The sequence below is a fragment of the Oncorhynchus gorbuscha genome, linkage group LG22 (genome assembly GCF_021184085.1).
Source record: "Oncorhynchus gorbuscha isolate QuinsamMale2020 ecotype Even-year linkage group LG22, OgorEven_v1.0, whole genome shotgun sequence".
NCBI lineage: Eukaryota > Metazoa > Chordata > Actinopteri > Salmoniformes > Salmonidae > Oncorhynchus > Oncorhynchus gorbuscha.
In genome coordinates, this window is record NC_060194.1 from 33920166 (window position 1) to 33931797 (window position 11632).

The following is an 11632-nucleotide window of genomic DNA, read 5'->3' on the forward strand; positions in this document are numbered from 1 at the left end:
TTCTACCCAACCAAAAAATGGGGAGAGAGTTCCAGTGCTCCAGATCCTGTCTTATTGTATCAAACAAAGGAACAAAATTGGCTTTGTACATTAGCTGGAATTTAGGAGTTACAAATATACCCAGATACATGAAACCTGAGGGAGACCATTTAAAAGGGAAGGGGGGAGAAGTATTAGGTACAGAATGCAGGCTACCAAGTGGCATAGCCTCTGACTTAGTAAGGTTAATCTTGTAGCCTGAGAATCCGCTGAATAATTCAATAATATTAATAAGAGGTGTAATTGAAGTCTCGGGACTAGAGATGAATATCAGGACATCATCAGCATACAAGCTTATTTTATGGTGAACATCACCAATGAGCAGCCCCTGTATAGCAGGCGTTACCCTGATGGCCTCGGCCAGTGGTTCCATAACGAGTGCAAAGAGGAGGGGGGATAAAGGACAGCCCTGTCTGGTACCTCTGTGTATAGGGAAGCTATTTGACCGTAGCCCATTAGTAAGGACAGCAGCCTGAGGATCATCATATAAAACTTTCACCCATTTTATAAAGTTGTCCCCCAGACCAAATTTATTTAGAGCAAATAATAGGTAAGACCACTCCACACGATCAAATGCTTTCTCAGCATCTAGGGAGAGCACAAGACCATCCACAGCACTTTGTTGGTAGGCTTGAATTACATTAAGAAGCCGCCTGACGTTGTTGCATGACTTACGGCCCCTAATGAAGCCAGTTTGGTCTCCTTTCACAATTAGTGGCAATGAGTCCTCTAATCTTGTGGCTAGAATTTTAGAAAGCAATTTTCTATCCACATTCAGAAGGAAAATTATAATACAATAATATATGCCATTTAGCAGACGCTTTTATCCAAAGCGACTTACAGTCATGTGTGCATACATTCTATGTATGGGTGATCCCGGGAATCGAACCCACTACCCTGGCGTTACAAGCGCCATGCTCTACCAACTGAGCTACAGAAGGACCACCAAATTGGTCTGAACGAGGAACAAGACTCTGGACATTTTCCCTTTTTGAGAATAAGTGAAATGTTGGCTTCTCTCAGCGTTTGAGGGAGTTGGTCATTTGAAAATGAGTGGTTAAACATATCACGCAATGGCTCAAGGATCAGGCCATGGAACTCTTTATAGAAGTCACTACAAAACCCATCTGGTCCTGGGGCCTTACCATTTTGCAGATTCTTAATTGCGAACATTATCTCTTCCTTGGTAATAGGGGCAATGAGGAGGGACCTCTGTTCTTCGGAGATAGTAGGGAGCTCAATCTTACCAAAGAAGTTCTCCATTAATTTGGGTGCATCCTTTGGCAGTTCTGAGGCATAAAGGTTTGTATAAAATTTCTTAAATGAGTCACTTATCAATTTATTTTCATATAAATGATTACCATCAGAATCATTAATAGTAGCAATTGACTGAGAGTCAGCCCTCTTTTTAGCTAGGTATGCCAAGTACTTTCCTGGCTTATCGCCATGTTCATATAGCTTTTGCCTGACAAATCTAATTTTCTTTTCAGCGTCCTGTGTTAGGAGAGAGTCTAACGTTGATCTAATGACTGATATTTCCTTTAATAGGGCAGGAGTGGGCGTTTTAATGTAGTCCTTCTCTTTAGTTCCTAATTCATCCTCTAACATTTTTTGCTTTTCCCACTTTTTCCGTCTCTTAGTAGCTGTGTATGACATAATCAGACCCCTGGCATACGCTTTACAGGTCTCCCAAAGGAGCGAGGGGTTATCTGTTGATTGAGAGTTAATAGAGAAAAATGCTTTAAACTCTGTTATAAAATATGATGTGAATGTATGGTCTTTAAGAATGGTTGTGTTCAACCTCCAATGTCTTGACCGATTGAATGCCCCGTTGAGTTTTATGTCCAGGATCACCTCCATGATCAGATATGACTATGCTTCCTATCCTAGCAGATAAAACAGACTGCAAAGACGTCCTGGGCATAAAAAATAGTCTATTCTAGTCTGACATCCATGAGGTGCAGAGAAAAAAGTGAACTCTCTGTTGGAGGGATGGAAAGCTCTCCAGACATCCGCATACCCCAGATCATCACAAATAACTTTAAGTGACTTAGCTTGAGGAGAGAGTGAAGCTATACCACTGGGAGACTTATCAATAAGGGGGTTCAACAAGCAGTTAAAGTTCTCCAACCACTGCAGTGACTGAGTTTAATTCTGAAAAGTCTAGAAATGCTTTAGTGAGGAAATCAGGGGGGTGAGCAGGGGGGAAGTAAATATTCATTATGGAAATGTTCTGCCCTTGTAAAGTACCATTAATTATAACAAAGCGACCAAATTTATCTTTCACACAATTCAAGACCTTAAGTGGTAAGTTTTTTTTCACCAGAATTGCTACACCTCTACTTCTGGATGTAAATGATGAGAAAAACACTTGACCAAACCCTCCTTGTTGTAATTTCAGGTGCTCCTTATCATCCAAATGGGGTTCTTGTAACAGGGCAATATCAATATTTTCTTTTTTCAAAAAAGACAATACTTTCTTCCTCTTAATGGGGTTATGGCTCCCTCTAATGTTCCACGTGCATACACGCAGTCTGTTATCTGCCATTGCATCTTGACCATTCAATATTCAGACTGGATCCTACTGTAAAAGTGGGGTGGTACCTTTTTCCATGTGTTGAACTCTCCTCCATCTCACTGAGCATAAACAAAAAATATGAACCCTGAACTCGAACTATACTGAACCCAAAAATTAAACATGTAAAAATCCAAAAGGGGTTTTCCCACTAGCTAACATACAGGGATTTCAACTCTCCAATGTAGACTTTTAAGTCCGCATTGCCGCTCAATAGCCTCATCCTTTATATATATGGAAAATAAAATCAATAGAAGAAGATTGAGGCTCTTCCACCTAAAACCAAGCCTGGGCACCAATATGGATTCACACATATCTCAGCCTGAGCTATAGCGGCTATTACTTTAGCAAGAAAAATAATAAAGATACGAATATTTCTGAGCCGGGGTACGTGAGGACTCACACCACTGTTTCATGATCAGATTAAAAAAAAATAAGCAAAGTTATTCAATGCTGTGGAGGCGCAGCTTAGAGTTATTTACCCGAGAGAGTCAATAAACGCAGCAGCCTCTTCAGGTGTGTAGAGCTTTTTAGGTGACCCGTTGACCATAATCTTCAATGTGGCCGGGTACAACAGTGCGTAGTCCATCTTCATTCTCCTGAGTCGAGCCTTCGCCTCATCAAACGCTTTGCGTCTTCGTACAACCGCTGTGGAGTAATCATTGAAGAATGAGACCTTTGGACCTTTATGTTGACTACCAACAGAACCGATGTTTCTAGCCGCATCCATGACGCGCTGCTTGTCGGTGAAGTTGTGGAACTTTATAACCACCGGCCGTGGGCGCTGATTGGGGCCCGGTATCGGTGCTTGAGAGCGATGGGCTCTGTCCAGCTTCACACGACCAGCCTTAGTGTGTAATGTCGTTCGTAGCCTATCTGGTGACTAACACAAAGACAGGTACAATCACCCACGAAATACAACGCGCACTCAGGCTACCTAAATACGGTTCCCAATCCGAGACAACTAGAATCAGCTGACTCCAATTAGGAATCGCCTCAGGCAGCCAAGCCTAACTAGACACACCCCTAATAATACACACTCCCAATTAATACAAACCCTAATACGAAATACAACATATAAACCCATGTCACACCCTGGCCTACCCAAACATATAACAAAAACACAAGATACAATGACCAGGGCGTGACATAGTGTCCATTTGTAGGTAGCCAGGGATCCATTCCTCGAATAATTTTACTGAACGTGTCCCTTCAGAATTTTCCGGGAGTCCCACAACACGAATATTGCATCTGCGTCCTCGATTATCCAAGTCGTCAATGTGCTCCGCCATTTCGCGCACCTGCTTCTCAAGTGCTTTTATCTTAGCGTCCATAGATGTAGTTGAAGTTTCCACTGCAGCAATTCTTCCTTCCACCTCAACAACATGTTTCACAACGCTCTGTATTTCAGCTGAATGGCTTGCTATTACTTCCAAGACCGTTCTTATCTTAGCATCGATCACTTTAGTAATGTTATCAGTCATCTTTTGAATTATCAGGTCCATTGTGCCTGGGTCCGCAATGGTGTTAGCTTCGCTAACGTTAGCTAGCTCCACGTGCACATCCACAGGGGTGGTGGTTTTGGTCGACTTCTTAGTAGTTCTATTGGGCATGTTGTCGGAGATTTTTGCGAAATAGTCGTCAAGACTCATTATATGGTAACTTATTTAGCCAATTCTACCACTTTTTCAAGCTAGGAGATTAATGTAAGAATATAAATTTACGAATGCCACGAGAGCTCGCTGAAACACCGTGTTCTCTCTATGGCGCCATTTTGTTCCCCCATTACCATTTGTTAATATCTATCCAATCCTTTCAAGAGTGGATGCTACTTATTGACATGCATTGTTCTTACATGCTTATTAGTGTCTACTCAATTAATTGTTGTAATGTGCTAAGCTTCTACCAGTGTTGTAGTTCTCAAGACCGAGACCAGTCCAGTCTTGAGACCACATATTGGTCTTGTCTTGGTGTCAGCTACATTCGTACTTGGTCGTGACTCGGTCTCAGACAGTGAAGACTCATCATTTCTTCCCTAGACCAGCGGAGTAAAAACACTCAAACATATACACTCCTTTCTTGAAACATTATCTTAACAACCTTTATCTATTATAGACATGTTTACGCAGTGGTGAACCTATAGGCCTTCAGTGTGTGACAGGTTAATACAGTGGTGAACCTATAGGCCTTCAGTGTGTGACAGGTTAATACAGTGGTGAACCTATAGGCCTTCAGTGTGTCAGGTTAATACAGTGGTGAACCTATAGGCCTTTAATACAGTGGTGAACCTAGTCAGGTTAATACAGTGGTGAACCTATAGGTCTTCAGTGTGACAGGTTAATACAGTGGTGAACCTATAGGTCTTCAGTATGTAACAGGTTAATACAGTGGTGAACCTATAGGTCTTCAGTGTGTGACAGGTTAATACAGTGGTGAACCTATAGGTCTTCAGTGTGACAGGTTAATACAGTGGTGAACCTATAGGTCTTCAGTATGTAACAGGTTAATACAGTGGTGAACCTATAGGTCTTCAGTGTGACAGGTTAGTACAGTGGTGAACCTATAGGTCTTCAGTGTGACAGGTTAGTACAGTGGTGAACCTATAGGTCTTCAGTGTGTAACAGGTTAATAAAGTGGTGAACCTATAGGTCTTCAGTGTGTAACAGGTTAATAAAGTGGTGAACCTATAGGTCTTCAGTGTGTAACAGGTTAATAAAGTGGTGAACCTATAGGTCTTCAGTGTGTGACAGGTTAATACAGTGGTGAACCTATAGGCCTTCAGTGTGTAACAGGTTAGTACAGTGGTGAACCTATAGGTCTTCAGTGGTGAACCTATAGGCCTTCAGTGTGTGACAGGTTGGTACAGTGGTGAACCTATACTTTCAGTGTGTAACAGGTTAATACAGTGGTGAACCTATAGGCTTTCAGTGTGTAACAGGTTAATACAGTGGTGAACCTATAGGTCTTCAGTGTGTGACAGGTTAGTACAGTGGTGAACCTATAGGACCTAGAAGACCTATAGGTGGTGTAGTGGAGTATATGCAGGTATTTTTTCAGTGGGTATTTGCCTATACTCACTTAATCCTATTGATGCGTATCAAAGTGGTGTAGTGGAGGCAGTGGCGACCCGTCATTAAGGGCAGTTCTTCAGTCCCACCTGTTTAGCAGGGGGTGTGCCTGTTTTGCATGTTATTTTGTCATTAATATGTGTCACATATCAGTTTGAAAAAAATGAATGAGTTAATAAAGCTTCATACAAACATGGTATTTATTTTCTTTCTTGAGTGAGGCAGCTCCAAAATGCAGATGTTTCCACTTAGTTCAGTGCTTTCTGTGGTGGGGCAGCCAGCGGAAAATACTGTGTAGGAGTTGGTAAAGTTCTCTTGTTACTCATGGGGACACTACGTCACGGCAAAATTCAAGCCCCTTGGGTGCTGCCATAGAGTTACATTAGAAGTGCCCATCCAATAAGGCTCAAGGTCATTGGCCACAGAAAAAATGATGTCAAATCATGTTATATCTACCATAGCTTTGATTGGATGGATCATGTCAACATCATACTTTCTAAATCTTAGCTAGTAAGCTAGCAGTCATGATCATGAATCTAGTTAGCAATCTACAGGCAAATCCTTTTCAATCCTTGTCATGGGAAGAGAAATTGTGAAGAGAAATGATAGATAAAACGTATATAGTGCTCATCGGTCAAAGTGCTCATCAGTCATTGGACATAAACATTACACAAGAAGTTGGAAATTGTAAATTCAACGATGAGTGGTTTGAAAGGAATCAGTGGCTAACTGCAAGCATTGCAAAGCAATCACTACCCTGCTATTCAGTGGAGTGGGTTTAAGGGTCGCTTTTCCAAGCTTATTTGGTATTTGGTATTTTATTAGGATCCCCATTAGCTGTTGCAAAAGCAGCAGCTACTCTTCCTGGGGTCCACACTAAACATGAAACATAAAACAGAATGATATACAGTAAGACTGAACAGCATTAGACAAGAACAGCTCAAGAACAGAACTACATTTTTAAAAAGACACACGCACCCTACATATCAATGCATACACACACTATCTAGGTCAAATAGGGGAGAGGCGTTGTGCCGCGAGGTGTCGCTCTATCTGTTTTTGGAAACCAAGTTTGCTGTTTGAGCCATATTAGATGGAAGGAAGTTCCATGCAATAAGGGCTCTATATAATGCTGTAAGTTTTCTTGAATTTGTTCTGGATTTGGAGACTATGAAAAGACCCCTGTTGGCATGTCTGGTGGGATAAGTGTGTGTGTCGGAGGTATAAGTTGACTATGCAAACAATTTGGGATTTCAATACATGAATGTTTCTTATAAAAAGAAGAAGTGATGCAGTCAGTCTCTCCCCAACTCTTAGTCAAGAGAGACTGGCATGCATAGCATTTATATCAGCCCTCTGATTACAATTAAGAGCAGAACGTGCCGCTCTGTTCTGGGCCAGCTGCATTATAACTAGGTCTTTCCTTGCAGCACTGGACCACACTACTGGACAATAATCAAGATTAGACAAAACTAGAGCCTGCAGAACTTGCTTTTTGGAGTGTGCTGTCAAAAAAGCAGAGCATCTCTTTATTACGGCTAGACCTCTCCCCATCTTTGCAATTAGGTGCTGGCTTAAGGCTTAAAAGGATAAACATTCAACATTGGCCATCCTGTCAATCAAGCATGACTTCTGCCGCTTTCAAATCAACTGTAATCTCAGAATTAGGAAATCTCAGACTTCAGTGACTTCAAGACAACTGGGAACTCAGAAAAAATACAATTTGAACGGTCATCCAACTTGTAATTCCAAGTCAGGCACTCTGGCCTCTTTCTAGAGCTCCGACCTGAAGATCACTGACGTCATGATTCAACCTTGTTTTTTCTCTGAGTTCCTAGCTGTCTTGAAAGCATCATAAATCCAGAGAATGACAGACTTTGATGACAAAGTTTGATGCCAAAATTTGCCCCACGAAGGACCGCCGCACCACTTTTGTTCAAGTGAGCAAAGCACAACAAGGTGAGTCCAAAAATGTATTGTACGCTGCTGCATAAATGATGTATTATGCCAGGGAGATAAGTATATTGTAGTTAATAAATAAATATTAAGTGTAGTTAATAAATAAATTAAGTGTAGTTAATAAACATACATTAAGTGTATGTTATGTAGTTAGCTGTTTGCAGCCCATGTGCCTCATACTTTCCCCTCATAAGTTAGCATACTCTTCTGACCTGGTGGTGAATTGCCTCTTATTTGTTCGTTGTCCCTTTATGCCATAGTTTGTACATCTCAATTGTCAGTAGAAACCACATTTGTTTAAATTAAGCAAGTCAGCATATCAGGTATGTTTTTTAAAGGCAGTAAATGAGGCTGAATGAACTGTTTCGCTTCCAGACAAAGCTCCGCTGATAGCCAGGTGTAGCAGTGTGAAATGTAGGGGAAGGGTTGTAGAGAATCAAAGGACCATGAATATAATAAGAAACATTAGGTGCTGGCTTAAGGCCTGTAGTGATGTCAGGTTAGAACAAGAATAAGGTGGATGTCCAGGTTAAGAGGAGTTTAATGGAAGAAGACACACCATATTCACACACACATCGCACACACATCTGACCACTCATGGTTCAGATAACTGAGAATTAGGTCCAGTGTCATGACTGTCCTGTGAGGCTCCAAATAGATAAGGTTTGCAATTAATGACTTCAACCAGACCCCCTCTCATCCACAGAGGGTGAGGAGGAAGGGAACTGGTGGAGGTTAACAACTCATGTCCTGTTGTAAAACAAGGACAGAATATTCAGCTCTCCCTCTCCAATGTTCACCAGAGGAATGTATTTTGTTTCAACAGACCTCTTCCAGCTGAAACTCTAACACGCTCTAAAGTGAATTCTGGAACAATATTTCTAACATAGAACATGGGGAATGCTCAGAGGCAATCTATAGAACACTAATGTCATTTAGTTTGTTATTTTGTGATGTCATTAAAAATGTTGAAATGAAATATGAACAATTATTAACATGCTTTTGTGAGGGACATGATTTTAGGAACCATACGAGATAATTGTTTATAAACGTTGCACAGTGACAAGCTACGCCCCTGAGTGAGGTCCGAGTGCGTGTCAGCCTCACAGAACCATCCTTTTGAACAAACTATATATATATAAAATGATGGGTTAAGAACTAACATATTAGACCAGAGAGCTGTAGAGCTGCAGCTTTACGTTTAAAATCTCAACACGAGGTAGAGACTCGATAAACTCACCTCCCGGAAAATCACTGGTACGGCTGATTAGCTGTCCTAAGTAAAGTATCTTTGAAAGTGAATTTAAGTGGGACCATTCTACTATTCTATTCAAACCATTGTATTACGCTACTCTCAACACCCCACTGGGAACCATCGACACGGCTGGCTAGCCTATCTTCAAAGAAGCATCTTCCAGAGCGAATGGAAGGAGAATAAGTTCTGTAGTTCTGTTCGGGACTACATGACAAGTCACTGGATACCAGACAACTGCAGAGAATAACAGTAGAAGACTTGTTGGAACCATTTTTGGACAATCAGAGCCTTACAAGCATGCCATGAAAAAGCCCAACCCCCTCTCCAAGGCGGCCTGGTTTCAAGAGCGATACACGACAAGCGGGCGGCAGTTCGTTTGCAAAGTATAGGATTACTGTAATTGAGAGTATTTTCTAAATGTACCAATGTTAATGTCTCTGTCCCTCTCTCGCCCTCTCCATGTATTTTGTAACAAGCAGCAATATTGTTGTCAGTCCGCTAGGGACCTGTTTTAAACGCATTAAGTGTGTATGCATAACGGAAATGTTGGGAGTCAAGAAGCAAGGGCAGGGGGTGAGTTTAATAATACAATAAACATAGAATGATACAAAACGAGAGTAGCGTCTGGACATGAAACACCTAACTAATACTGCCTGGGGAATGAACCAAAGGGAGTGACAGATATAGGGGAGGTAATCAGTGAAGTGATGGAGTCCAGGTAAGTCTCATAATGAGGCACAGGTGTGCGTAACGATGGAGCCAGGTGTGCGTAATGATGGTTGTCAGAGCCAGTGATCAGTAATCCGGCGACGTCGAGTGCAGGAGAGGGGGAGCGGGAGTAGACGTGAAACTATGTTTATCCAATGTTACCATTTAATTAGCTAGAAAATAAATAATTAAACCAATTTGTGTAGCACTGAATCATAAGTAAGGCTCAGGTCTTTGCAGAAGCAAGGAGGTTACAGCTGTTCAGAATGATGATATGATACGAGGTTATGATGAATAAGTTGACTGTTTATAGATGTGATAGGTAAAGAAGGTAAAGACCTTCAGAGTTTAATTCGGGAGATGGTAACTCTTTAAAGGACCATTCCCGTGGTGCCCCAGATCATAATTAGGTAATTGTTACATGATTAATTTAATCAGGTAACAATTAAACATATTTAGGTAATTAAATAAATAACCGTTTTCAGATTAAAGTCAAGTCACGACACCAGTGAGAGCTGACATTAACTATGGTTCTGAAAGGAAAGAGGAGAAAGAAAAGTTAGGCTATAGCTGTCATGCAGGTGAATGAGGACCCAAAAGCGACTTGGCGAAAACAGAGTCTTTAATCCAGTAAAGTAATTCTACTCGTAATGACGAGAACAGACTGGAGACTCGATCAAGAACTGCAGGTTGCCTCGGGAAGGCACTTGAACCTAGCAGACTCAGACACCTGCTCTCCACGCAGCATCTGAGGGAAACACGACACGACAGGGCGAAACACAGACACAGCACGGTGAACAATAGACAAGGATCCGACAGGACAGGAACGGAAAACAAGGGAAGAAATAGGGACTCTAATCAGGGGAAAAGATAAGGAACAGGTGTGGGAAGACTAAATGATTGATTAGGGGAATAGGAACAGCTGGGAGCAGGAACGGAACGATAGAGAGAAGAGAGAGAGGAAGGGAGAGAGAAAAAGAGGAGAACGAACCTAAAAGACCAGCAGGGGAAAACGAAGAGGGAAAAGCAAAATGACAAGACAATCTAAGACAAAACATGACAGTACCCCCCCACTCACCGAGCGCCTCCTGGCGCACTCGAGGAGGAATCCTGGCGGCAACGGAGGAAATCATCAATGAGTGAACGGTCCAGCACGTCCCGAGACGGAACCCAACTCCTCTCCTCAGGACCGTAACCCTCCCAATCCACTAAGTATTGGTGACCCCGTCCCCGAGAACGCATGTCCATGATCCTACGTACCTTGTAAATAGGTGCGCTCTCGACAAGGACGGGAGGGGGAGGGAAGACGAACGGGGGTGCGAAGAAAGGGCTTGACACAGGAGACATGGAAGACAGGATGGACGCGACGAAGATGTCGCGGAAGAAGCAGTCGCACAGCGACAGGATTGATGACCTGGGAGACACGGAACGGACCAATGAACCGCGGAGTCAACTTACGAGAAGCTGTCGTAAGAGGAAGGTTGCGAGTGGAAAGCCACACTCTCTGGCCGCAACAATACCTTGGACTCTTAATCCTGCGTTTATTGGCGGCTCTCACAGTCTGTGCCCTGTAACGGCAAAGTGCAGACCTCACCCTCCTCCAGGTGCGCTCACAACGTTGGACAAACGCTTGAGCGGAGGGAACGCTGGACTCGGCAAGCTGAGAAGAGAACAGAGGAGGCTGGTAACCCAGACTACTCTGAAACGGAGATAACCCGGTAGCAGACGAAGGAAGCGAGTTGTGAGCGTATTCTGCCCAGGGGAGCTGTTCTGCCCAAGACGCAGGGTTTCTGAAAGAAAGGCTGCGTAGTATGCGACCAATCGTCTGATTGGCCCTCTCTGCTTGACCGTTAGACTGGGGATGAAACCCGGAAGAGAGACTGACGGATGCACCAATCAAACGACAGAACTCCCTCCTCCAAAACTGTGACGTGAATTGCGGGCCTCTGTCTGAAACGGCGTCTAACGGGAGGCCATGAATTCTGAACACATTCTCGATGATGATTTGTGCCGTCTCCTTAGCAGAAG